Here is a 13,006-nt window from a genome sequence, read left to right as displayed (position 1 = left end):
CTGGCAACAAGTTGCAGTGAGTAGCTTCTCATTTGTTAAACAACCATGTCGAAAGACACATCCTGTGGTCGTGGAAAAGATGTTAATCTGTTTCAGAAGGGTCAAATTATTGGCATGCATCAGGCAGAGAAAACATCTAAGGAGAAGCTGAAACGACTAAAATCGGGTTATTTATTTATTTAAGTTTTAACGCCATGTTTAACGAATTGGTTTAAAATCGGGTTAAGAACTGTCCAACGCATTATTAAAAAGTGGAAGGACACTGCATCATCTTCGAGGAAGGAATGTGGTCGGAAAAAAATCTTGAATGTTCGTGATCGGCGATCACTTAAACGTTTATTGAAATCAAATGGTAGAAAAACTCCAGTAGAACTCAGGGATGTTTAATAGTGAAAGTAAGAGCATTTCCACACGCACAATGCGAAGGGAACTCAAGGGTTTGGGACTAAACAGCTGTGTAGCCTTAAGGAAACCACTCGTCGGTGAGGCTAACCGGCAAAAACGGCTTCAATTTGCTAGGGAGCATGAAGATTGCACTCTGGAGCATCGGAAGAAGGCCACGTGGTCCGATGAGTCCTGATTAACCCTGTTCCAGAGCGATGGGCGCATCGGGGTAAGAAGAGAGGCGGCCGACCGTACAAGCCTGTGGGCGCAGTGCTATGATCCGGGGTCGCTGCAGTCGGTCAGGTCTAGGTTCAGCGACGTCATGCGCCCAAAGAATGAGGTCAGCCGACTACCTGAATACACCGAACGACCAGGTTATTCCATGGATGGATTTTTTCTTCCATGATGGCACGGGCACATTCCAAGATGACAATGCCAGGATTCATCGGGGAGCATGAGACATCATTTTCCCCTGAACCCCGTTGAGAATCTTTGGGATGTGCTGGAGAAGACTTTGCGCAGTGGTGCAAATCTCCCATCATCAATACAAGATCTTGGGGAAAAATTAACGTATCTCTGGACTGAAATAAATATTGTGGCATTGCAGACGCTTGTGGAAACGATGCCACAGCGAACGCGTGCCGTAATCAAAGCTAAAGGCGGTCCAACCAAATATTACAGTGTGCGACCTTTTTTTTGGCCAGGCAGTGTATGTATATCTTTTAGTAAGACAACAGACGACATTCTTGAGTGGCAAATCCTGATTCAAACCCCATTAACATCAAACATCACCATACCAAAGTTGTTTAAAACGGGTCTCACCTGTACCATCACTTTCCTGGTATTTTATCTCGATGGCTATACACACGCCTACCTGCTGACAACAAAAAAAGCTCACAGCAACACCGCTCGCCTCCTTCTCGCAGTGATGGAGGACAGAATAACGTACCCATCCATCAGCTGATTCATCGGTTGGTGGAGATACACGCCAGAGCGAGCGTACACCCGGGCGATAAACAGAGCAGGTGCTGCGGAACAGTGCGCACCTAGACCCGCGAGCCGAGCAAAATGATGTCATCCATTCAGCCGTGAGACGCGTGTAACCCGAAAACGCTCACATCGACCCAGCAGGACGCTTATTAACTCCCTGCCATCGATAAAGCCCCGTGCTCATCAAGATACCTCGTACCGGCTCCGCTGGCCCGCGGGAACACACACCAGTGTTACGTAACATACAGACTGGGTAAATACGCTGTTGAACAACAGAGCAGAGACTGGGTATAATTGCTTCAGATGATGTAATGTGGCACACATGCCGGCATGCAGGCGAGGAAGGAGGAAGCAGCCTGGCAGAGGGTACCCCCGTGCAATTTCAGAAGGAACAAAAGCAACTCGAACTTCAGTGAATGAGCGAGCCAGCATGGACGCAGATCGTTCAAAATGAGCAGATGACCAGATTTGAAAGTGCCGAATGAACCCGATTCGTTTAAAGCGTGTCAGAAATAGACCTGATTCATAGATGTTTAAAGAATCAGATTGAGAAATGTTTGGGGATCCTGATTCATTCATGTTGAAAGAATCAGATTCATTCTTTCAACGTTTATGAATTAGGATCTCTGAATTTCTGAATCTGATTCTTTAAACATGTATGAATCAGGATCCCCAAACATATCTGAATCTGATTCTTTAAACATGTATGAATCAGGATCCCCAAACATTTCTGAATCTGATTCTTTAAACATGTATGAATCAGGATCCCCAAACATTTCTGAATCTGATTCTTTAAACATGTATGAATCAGGATCCCCAAACATTTCTGAATCTGATTTTTTAAACATGTATGAATCAGGATCCCCAAACATTTCTGAATCTGATTTTTTAAACATGTATGAATCAGGATCCCCAAACATTTCTCAATCTGATTCTTTAAACATGTATGAATCAGGTTCCTCAAACATTTCTGAATCTGATTCTTAATTCATACACGTTGAAAGAATCTCATTCAGAAATGTTTGGGGGAAAAAGATTCATTCATGTTTAAAGAATCAGATTCATTCTTTCAACGTTTATGAATTAGGATCTCAGAATTTCTGAATCGGATTCTTTAAACATGTATGAATCAGGATCCCCAAACATTTCTGAATCTGATTCTTTAAACATGTATGAATCAGGATCCCCAAACATTTCTGAATCAGATTCTTTAAACATGTATTAATCAGGATCCCAAAAACATTTCTGAATCTGATTCTTAATTTGAAAACGTTGAAAGAATCTGATTCAGAAATGTTTGGGGGAAAAAGATTCATTCATGTTTAAAGAATCTAATTAATTCATGTTTAAAGAATCAGATTCATTCATGTATGGGGGAAAAATATTCATTCATGTTTAAAGAATCTGATTCAGGAATGTTTGAGGATCCTGATTCACACATGTTGAAGGAATCAGATTAAAAAATGTTTGAGTAACCCAATTTATAAATGTTTAAGGAATCAGATTTAGAATGAATTAGGGATTCTAATTCATACAAGTTTAAAGAACCTGATTCATATATGTATAAAAAAATCCGACTTAAATTTTTGGGGGTCCTGACTCATACACGTTTAAAGAATCTGATTCAGAAATGTTTGGGGATCCTTTTTCATACATGTTTAAAGAATCAGATTCAGAAATGTTTGGGGATCCTGATTCATACATGTTTAAAGAATCTGATTCAGAAATGTTTGGGGATCCTGATTCATACATGTTTGAACTAAAGAATCTGATTCAGAAATGTTTGGGGATCCTGATTCATACATGTTTAATGAATCAGATTCAGAAATGTTTGGGGATCCTGATTCATACATGTTTAAAGAATCTGATTCAGAAATATTTGGGGATCCTGATTCATACATGTTCAAAGAATCAGATTGAGAAATGTATAAAAAATCAGATTCAGAAATGATTCATACATATTTAAGGAATCTGATTCAGGAATGTTTGGGGAGCCAGATTCATAAATCTTTGAAGAATCAGATTCAGAAATGTTTGAGGATCTTGATTCATACATGTAAAAAGAATCAGATTCAGAAATTTTGGAATGTATAATTAATCAGATTCAGAAATGTTTGCGAAACCAGATTCATACATGTTCAAAGAATCGGATTCAGAAATGTTTAAAGAATCTGAATCATAAATGTTTGGGGGTGGTTCACACATGTTCAAGAAATCAGATTCAGAAATGTTTGAGTAACCTAATTCATAAATGTTTAAGGAATCAGATTCAGAACGGTTTAGGGATCCTAATTCATACAAGTTTAAAGAACCTGATTCATATATGTATAAAGAATCCGAATTAAAATTTTTGGGGGACCAGATTCATACATGTTTAAAGAATTAGATTCATACATGTTTAAAGAATCAGATTCATAAATGTTTAAAGAATTAGATTCAAAAATGTTCGGGGATTCTGATTCATAAATATTGAAAGAATCTGATTCAGAAATGTTTGTGGGTCCTAATTCATAAATATCTAAAGAATTTGGGGATCCTAATTTCTGAATGTATAATGAATCAGATTCAGAAATGTTTAAGGAATCAGATTCAGAAATGTTTGAGGATCCTGATTCATACATGTATAATGAATCAGATTTAGGAATGTTAGGGAAACCAGATTCATACATGTTTTAAAAAATCAGATTCATAAATGTTTAAAGAATTGTATTTAAAGAATCTGATTTAGAAATGTTTGGGGAACCTGATTCATACATGTTGAAAGAACCTGATTCATAAATGTTTAAAGAATCAGATTCATACATGTTTGGGGATCCTGATTTATAAATATATAAAGAATCAGATTCAAAATGTTGGGGACCCTGATTCATTCATGTTTTAAAAATCTGATTCAGAAATGTTTGAAAATCCTGATTTATACATGTTTAAAGAATCAGATTCATACATATTTAAAGAATCTATAATATTCCCCAATATTTGGGGAATCAGATTCATACTTGTTTAAAGAATCTGATTCAGAAATGTCAAGAGAACCTGAGTCTAATTTATTATGAGACCCAAATGCTCACAGAATTTGATTCCTGCCAATAGAATTAGGTCCAAGATGTACCGAAACCTGATGAATCAATAGTTAATAGTTTAATAAAGCATGAACAATCTATTCTGATTCCTGCAAAATGTGCACAGGAGCAGATTTCTGCACAGGGTTTGGAATGTGTCATGCACAGCAATGAACTTGAATCAAACGAATCGATTTGATTTGTTTAAAAAATAGAGGATTCAAACGCATGTAGACAACTTGATTCATGCAGTGTTCCGAACCCCCTAATTTACAATCGTTAATCCTGACTGATGCACAGCAGAAAGGAAACAATGCTCAGTGCTTACCTTAATACACAGGTCAGTAAGAGTCCAGCTGATACAGATGAAGCTTTTATGAAGGTAACAGGGGAAGCTGGTGGAGGGATGAGACGCTGATCAGCCGCTGCAAGCACGAAAAAGCTCCATTGCTCTGTTAAACAGGGCCAGTAACCCTCACACACATGCAATAAAAACGCAGAGAAGAACCACCCCTGCTGCGGCTAGTCTCTTCTCTTTAGCGGTAATTCACGCAAATATAAGCGCAGTTCTCTGTACATAATGCTCATCTTCTTTCTCTATGTAGCTTCCAGGATCCATACAGATACAGAACTGCTGAGCTGCAGCGCCGCTAACATGGCGCAAACGCTGACAGCGGAGAGGGCGTGGTATAGGGTGGGCGGGGCTTATTATTATAATTATTAATACCACCATCATCATCATCATCATCATCATTATTATTATTATTATTATTATTCTCATTATTATTATTATTATTATTAGTAGTAGTAGTAGTACTAGTACTAGTAGTAGTAGTAGTAGTAATACCATCATCATTATTATTATTATTCTCATTATTATTATTATTATTATTATTATTATTATTATTATTATTCTCATTATTATTATTATTATTATTTTTATTATTATTATTATTATTATTATTATTATTATTATTAATATTAATACCATCATCATTATTATTATTATTCTAAGTATTATTATTATTATTATTATTATTATTATTAATACCATCATCATTATTATTATTATTGTCATTATTCTCATTATTATTATTATTATTATTCTCATTATTATTATTATTGTTATTAATACCATCTTCATTATTATTATTATTATTATTCTCATTATTATTATTATTATTATTATTATTAATACATCATTATTATTATTATTATTATTATTATTATTCTCATTATTATTATTATTAATACATAATTATTATTATTATTATTATTATTATTATTATCATTATTCTCATTATTATTATTATTATTATTCTCATTTTTATAATTATTATTATTATTATTATTATTATTAATACCATCATCATTATTATTATTATTATCATTATTCTCATTATTATTATTATTATTATTATTATTCTCATTATTATTATTATTATTAATACCATCATCATTATTATTATTATTCTCATTATTATTATTATTATAATTATTAATATTATTATTATCATCACTATTATTATTATTATTATTATTAATCTCATTATTATTATTTATTATAATCTCAATATGATCATTATTTTATTATTATTATTGTTGTTGTTTTACAAAATAGTACTAATACTTAAGTAAACAAAAAAACAGCAATAACTATAAACAACAAATATATACAGCGACGAGGCATAACATTATGACCACCGAGAGGTGAAGTGAATAACACTGATTATCTCTTCATCACGGCACCTGTTAGTGGGTGGGATATATCAGGCAGCAAGTGAACATTTTATCCTCAAAGTTGATGTGTTAGAAGCAGGAAAAATGGCCGAGCGTAAGGATCTGAGCGACTTTGACAAGAGCCAAACTGTGATGGCCGGACGACTGGGTCAGAGCATCTCCAAAACTGCAGCTCTTGTGGGGTGTTCCATGGTCCAAGGTCCAAGGTCCAAGGTTCCATGGTCCAAGGAAGGAACAGTGGTAAACCGGCGACAGGGTCATGGGCGGCCAAGGCTCATTGATGCACGTGGGGAGCGAAGGCTGGCCCGTGTGGTCTGATCCAACAGATGAGCTACTGTAGCTCAAATGGCTGAAGAAGTTTATGCTGGTTCTGATAGAAAGGTGGGCACGTGAGCATCGGATCTGGACCACGGAGCAATGGAAGAAGGTGGCCTGATCAGATAAATCACATTTCTTTCGTCAATTAGCTGGGGAACAAATGGCACCAGGATGCACAATGGGAAGAAGGCAACCCGGCAGAGGCAGTGTGATGCTTTGGGCAATGTTCTGCTGGGAAACCTTGGGTCCTGCCATCCATGTGGATGTTACTTTGACACGTAGCACCTACCTAAGCTTGTTACAGACCATGTACACCCTTTCATGGAAACGGTATTCCCTGATGGCTGTGGCCTCTTTCGGCAGGATAATGCGCCCTGCCACAAAGCAAAAATGGTTCACCTCGCAACTTACAGGAGTTAAAGGATCTGCTGCTAACATCTTGGTGCCAGATACCACAGCACACCTTCAGTGGAGTCCATGTCATGTCGGGTCAGGGCTGTTTTGGCAGCAAAAGGGGGACCAACACAATATTAGGAAGGTGGTTATAATGTTATGCCTGATCGGTGTATATTTGTGTGTGTGTGTGTGTGTGTGTGTATATACTAAATTACTGGTGATACGTCAACACAGGCTGCCAGTCTATCACAGGGCAAACACACCACACACACTCATACAGGGCGGCAATTTTGTATCTCCAGTTAACCTGACTGCATGTCTGGGAGGAAACCCACACAGACACAGGGAGAACCCGGACCGCTCCACTTAGGAATCAAACCCAGGATCTTCTTCATGTGAGGTAACAGTGCTACCCACTGTGCCACCACAAATATATATAAAGTAATAATTATAATACTAAAACTACCAATAAAAGAACTAATAACAAAAAACAAACATATAACAGTAAAACTAACACAACTAACATCATTATTATAAACACAACCAAAATAATGCAATTCATTATTCATTATTCAACTACTACTCAAAGAACAATCATGACAACAACAATAAAAACAAAACTAAACATTATTAATAATAAAAGTAATACGACTATTATAAAAACAGAAAAAAACAACAAGTAGGTTTTGTTGGTTGTTGATGGAACCTGGATTTACTCTGGTTCAAGGGTTTCATTTTAAGTCAGAATGATTAAAATCGCATCTTAAGTTTTTTCACCTCATTACTAGCCCTAAATTGCCCCCCTCCCAACTTTTTTTGGAATGTGTTGCAGCCCTGAAATGCAGGAATGGATGTTTATTAATAAATGAAATGAAGTTGAGCAGATAAAAAATGTAAGGAACTGCATTTTTATTTTATAATGTTTGCATGTTCCATACTGTCCCAACTTTTTCTGATTCGGGTTTGTACACCGGAGCTGCGATCTCGAATACATCGTGTCGAATCTCAGCTCTGGCTGCCGGCTGGGCAACGATTGGCCTGTTGTTCATATAGGGATGGGATTAAGCCGGAGAGGGTCTCCTTGTAATTGATGCAACTACGACCTCTGCTGGCTGATTGATGCCGCCTGCACAGTTGGCGGGGAAGGAGTGCGTTGATCAGGGTGTGTCTCTCCGTACACAGTGCTGAAACGCATATGCACTCGTCAAAGTGTAGGTGACAAAATGCATACGGCTGCTGCCCACGAGTCGGAGGGGGCGTGGGTTAGCTTCGTTCTCCTCAATCAGAGAGGGGATCGGCATTAGTGGAGAAGAAGCGTGATGCAATCCGGCAATTGGACGCCCTAAAAAGTCTAATCAAAAGTCATGAAAAATAATAATCTGAGGCGCTTGGGTGGAGCAGTGGGGTTATCTGCCGACCAGACATCTACACAGACATGACTGGCTATGTCTGAAGACTGGGGGGGAGGGGGGGGTTGGAAATGGACTGTTGCCAAGTGTTTGCCAATGGAGCAGAACCCACTGCAGGACTAAACAGTGATGTGTCTATTTTTTCTTTCAGTTTCTGCTACATTCTGTGATTGTATCCCAAATAGCATGTACTACACAAGAGTGCACTACAGAGGGTTTATCTAGGTAGTGCACTTATAGATGGTGTAGGGGGGCATTTATGATTCAGCCCATGTCTTGCTGTGGAGGATGCATTCTTGGAGAAGCCTGCCAGTTACTAGGCAACCCTAAAAAGAGGCATGTGCTGTACGGCCAAAAGTATGTGGACACATGATCATGAGCTTTTGGTCATGTGATTTGGCATTGGCCCCCTTTGCAGCTATAATAGCTGGACAAATATAGGGACAAAATAACCTGGCTTACAATCAGTGTTCCAGTTCATCCCAAAGGCCACTGGAGTCAAATAAAACCAGGTCTTTATAGAGCTCGCTTAATGATGCTTACCATGAGAGACTCATCTGACCACAATACACGTTTCCACTGTGTGATGGTCCATCCTAGATGCCTCCGAGCCCAGAGAAGTCACCTTAAGCTTGCGCCCTTGGCCTTTACGCACTGAAATTCCTCCTGATTCCTTGAATCGTTTAATGATATTATGCACTGTAGAGGGAGAAATATGCGGTTGTCCCAGTCGTCCCGCCCTAGCAGATACGGTGGCCAATTATCTGCTGCAGACACTGTCAATCATGCCCGCCAGATGGTGCCCAGCCGACCGGTGGCAATGCCGATTTTCGAACTGAGGAGTTCAGAATCTCAGCGCCGGTGTGATAGCGGAATGTCCTGCTGCGCCACCTGGATGCCCAATGAGTGAATGAATTTTAAAATATCTGGCAACCGTAATTATTTTTAAAAGCTTATTTAAATTTTATTTAGCTTTTTTCCCAATCTAGTCATATCCATTTACCCAGTTGTATCTCCTCTACCACTGCAGACCCCTACCCCAACTGAGGTGGGCCGTACCTATGAGACACGCCCCCTCCGACACACGTGTAGTAGCCAACCGCTACGTCTCACCTGCACAAGCGGTTTCACACAGGGATCAGTATGTCATATGAAGAGTCTGACTGTGACTGTACACACACAGTACAATATATAACTGTAACTGTATACACACATTGTGCAATATATAACTAAGAGTGTACACACACAGTGTTAAAAATATAACTGTACACTGTGCAATATATAACTGTACACTGCAATGTATAACTGTAACTGTGACTGTACACACACTCTATGCAATATATAACTGTAACTATGACTACTACGGCAGACCCCTACCTCAACCGAGGTGGGCCGTACCTATGAGACACGCCCCCTCCGACACATGTGTAGTAGCCAACCGCTACTTCTCACCTGCACAAGCGGTTTCACACAGGGATCAATATGTCATATGAAGAGTCAGCCAGCAGAGGCCTTAACTGCAGCAGCACCCTCGGACACAGCCATTAATGTTCAACTGTAAGTTTGGACTCAAGAGTTCAAGATCTCAGCAGTGGTGAGCTAGTGTGCTTTATCACACACACTGTCCAATATATAACTGTAACTGTAAACACACACTGTGCAATATATAACTGTAATTGTGCAAAATATAACCGTAACTGTCTACACACTGTGCAATGTATAACTGTAACTGTGCAGTATATAATTGTGACTGTACACACACACACTGTGCAGTATATAACCGTAACTGTGTACACACATACTGCAATATATAACTGTAACTGTGCAGTATATAATTGTGACTGTACACACACACACACTGTGCAATATATAACTGTAACTGTGCAGTATATAAGTGTAACTGTGTACACACACTTCAATATATAACTGTAACTGTATACACACATTGTGCAATATATAACTGTAACTGTATACACACACTGTGCAATATATAACTGTAACTGCAGTATATAACTGTAACTGTGTACACACACACTGTGCAATATATAACTGTAACTGTATACACACACTGTGCAATATATAACTGTAACTGTATACACACACTGTGCAATATATAACTGTAACTGTGCAGTATATAACTGTAACTGTGTACACACACTGTGCAATATATAATTGTAACTGTGCAGTATATAACTGTGACTGTACACACACATTGTGCAATATATAACTGTAACTGTACACACACTGTGCTATATATAACTGTAACTGTGTACACACACACTGTGCAATATATAACTGTAATTGTGCAGTATATAACTGTGACTGTACACACACTGTGCAATATATAACTGTAACTGTGCAGTATACAACTGTAACTGTGTACACACACTGTGCAATATATAATTGTAATTGTGCAGTATATAACTGTAACTGTGTACACACACTGTGCAATATATAATTGTAACTGTGCAGTATATAACTGACTGTACACACATTGTGCAATATATAACTGTAACTGTACACACACACTGTGCTATATATAACTGTAACTGTGCTGTATATAACTGTAACTGTGTAACACACACTGTGCAATATATAACTGTATTTGTGCAGTATATAACTGTGACTGTACACACACACTGTGCAATATATAACTGTAACTGTGCAGTATATAACTGTAACTGTGTACACACACTGCAATATATAATTGTAACTGTGCAGTATATAACTGTGACTGTACACACACATTGTGCAATATATAACTGTAACTGTATACACACACTGTGCTATATATACAGTGTATCACAAAAGTGAGTACACCCCTCACATTTCTGCAGATATTTAAGTATATCTTTTCATGGGACAACACTGACAAAATGACACTTTGACACAATGAAAAGTAGTCTGTGTGCAGCTTATATAACAGTGTAAATTTATTCTTCCCTCAAAATAACTCAATATACAGCCATTAATGTCTAAACCACCGGCAACAAAAGTGAGTACACCCCTTAGTGAAAGTTCCTGAAGTGTCAATATTTTGTGTGGCCACCATTATTTCCCAGAACTGCCTTAACTCTCCTGGGCATGGAGTTTACCAGAGCTTCACAGGTTGCCACTGGAATGCTTTTCCACTCCTCCATGACGACATCACGGAGCTGGCGGATATTCGAGACTTTGTGCTCCTCCACCTTCCGCTTGAGGATGCCCCAAAGATGTTCTATTGGGTTTAGGTCTGGAGACATGCTTGGCCAGTCCATCACCTTTACCCTCAGCCTCTTCAATAAAGCAGTGGTCGTCTTAGAGGTGTGTTTGGGGTCATTATCATGCTGGAACACTGCCCTGCGACCCAGTTTCCGGAGGGAGGGGATCATGCTCTGCTTAGTATTTCACAGTACATATTGGAGTTCATGTGTCCCTCAATGAAATGTAACTCCCCAACACCTGCTGCACTCATGCAGCCCCAGACCATGGCATTCCCACCACCATGCTTGACTGTAGGCATGACACACTTATCTTTGTACTCCTCACCTGATTGCCGCCACACATGCTTGAGACCATCTGAACCAAACAAATTAATCTTGGTCTCATCAGACCATAGGACATGGTTCCAGTAATCCATGTCCTTTGTTGACATGTCTTCAGCAAACTGTTTGCGGGCTTTCTTGTGTAGAGACTTCAGAAGAGGCTTCCTTCTGGGGTGACAGCCATGCAGACCAATTTGATGTAGTGTGCGGCGTATGGTCTGAGCACTGACCGGCTGACCCCCCACCTTTTCAATCTCTGCAGCAATGCTGACAGCACTCCTGCGCCTATCTTTCAAAAACAGCAGTTGGATGTGACGCTGAGCACGTGCACTCTGCTTCTTTGGACGACCAACGCGAGGTCTGTTCTGAGTGGACCCTGCTCTTTTAAAACGCTGGATGATCTTGTCCACTGTGCTGCAGCTCAGTTTCAGGGTGTTGGCAATCTTCTTGTAGCCTTGGCCATCTTCATGTAGCGCAACAATTCGTCTTTTAAGATCCTCAGAGAGTTATTTGCCATGAGGTGCCATGTTGGAACTTTCAGTGACCAGTATGAGAGAGTGTGAGAGCTGTACTACTAAATTGAACACACCTGCTCCCTATGCACACCTGAGACCTAGTAACACTAACAAGTCACATGACATTTTGGAGGGAAAATTACAAGCAGTGCTCAATTTGGACATTTAGGGGTGTAGTCTCTTAGGGGTGTACTCAATTTTGTTGCCGGTGGTTTAGACATTAATGGCTGTATATTGAGTTATTTTGAGGGAAGAATAAATTTACACTGTTATATAAGCTGCACACAGACTACTTTTCATTGTGTCAAAGTGTCATTTTGTCAGTGTTGTCCCATGAAAAGATATACTTAAATATCTGCAGAAATGTGAGGGGTGTACTCACTTTTGTGATACACTGTAACTGTAACTGTGCAGTATATAACGGTAACTGTGTACACACACACTGTGCAATATATAACTGTAATTGTGCAGTATATAACTGTGACTGTACACACACACACACTGTGCAATATATAACTGTAACTGTGTCTGTATACACACACTGCACCACCGAGCTCCCCAAAACAGATTTTTGACATGATAGAAGTGAAAGTAGTGCTTACCTATTTGTACAAATAATAAACAACAAGCCGTTAAGCTTCCGCCACATAAAATATATTGTATATTTTTTA

General features: G+C 38.9%; 1 protein-coding gene across 2 annotated transcripts in view; it reads right to left on the bottom strand.

The window, feature by feature from the left end:
* The window catches only part of LOC134304100 (tyrosine-protein phosphatase non-receptor type 4-like), a 68,387-nt gene extending 63,413 nt beyond the window's left edge, over nt 1-4,974 (bottom strand). The window contains exon 1 of one of the 2 annotated variants that reach the window (XM_062989658.1): nt 4,762-4,974. The gene's annotated coding sequence lies outside the window, so the exon portion shown is untranslated. Of the gene's footprint in view, nt 1-1,206; nt 1,337-4,761 lie in introns of those variants that run through there. The other variant, XM_062989659.1, reaches the window with a different exon arrangement.
* Nucleotides 4,975-13,006: the final 8,032 nt, after the last annotated feature.

This window comes from Trichomycterus rosablanca, chromosome 27 (assembly GCF_030014385.1).
Source record: "Trichomycterus rosablanca isolate fTriRos1 chromosome 27, fTriRos1.hap1, whole genome shotgun sequence".
In the NCBI taxonomy this organism is placed as follows: Eukaryota; Metazoa; Chordata; class Actinopteri; order Siluriformes; family Trichomycteridae; genus Trichomycterus; species Trichomycterus rosablanca.
Note: the sequence above shows the minus strand (reverse complement) of the source record. Positions and strands in the feature narration are given on the sequence as shown.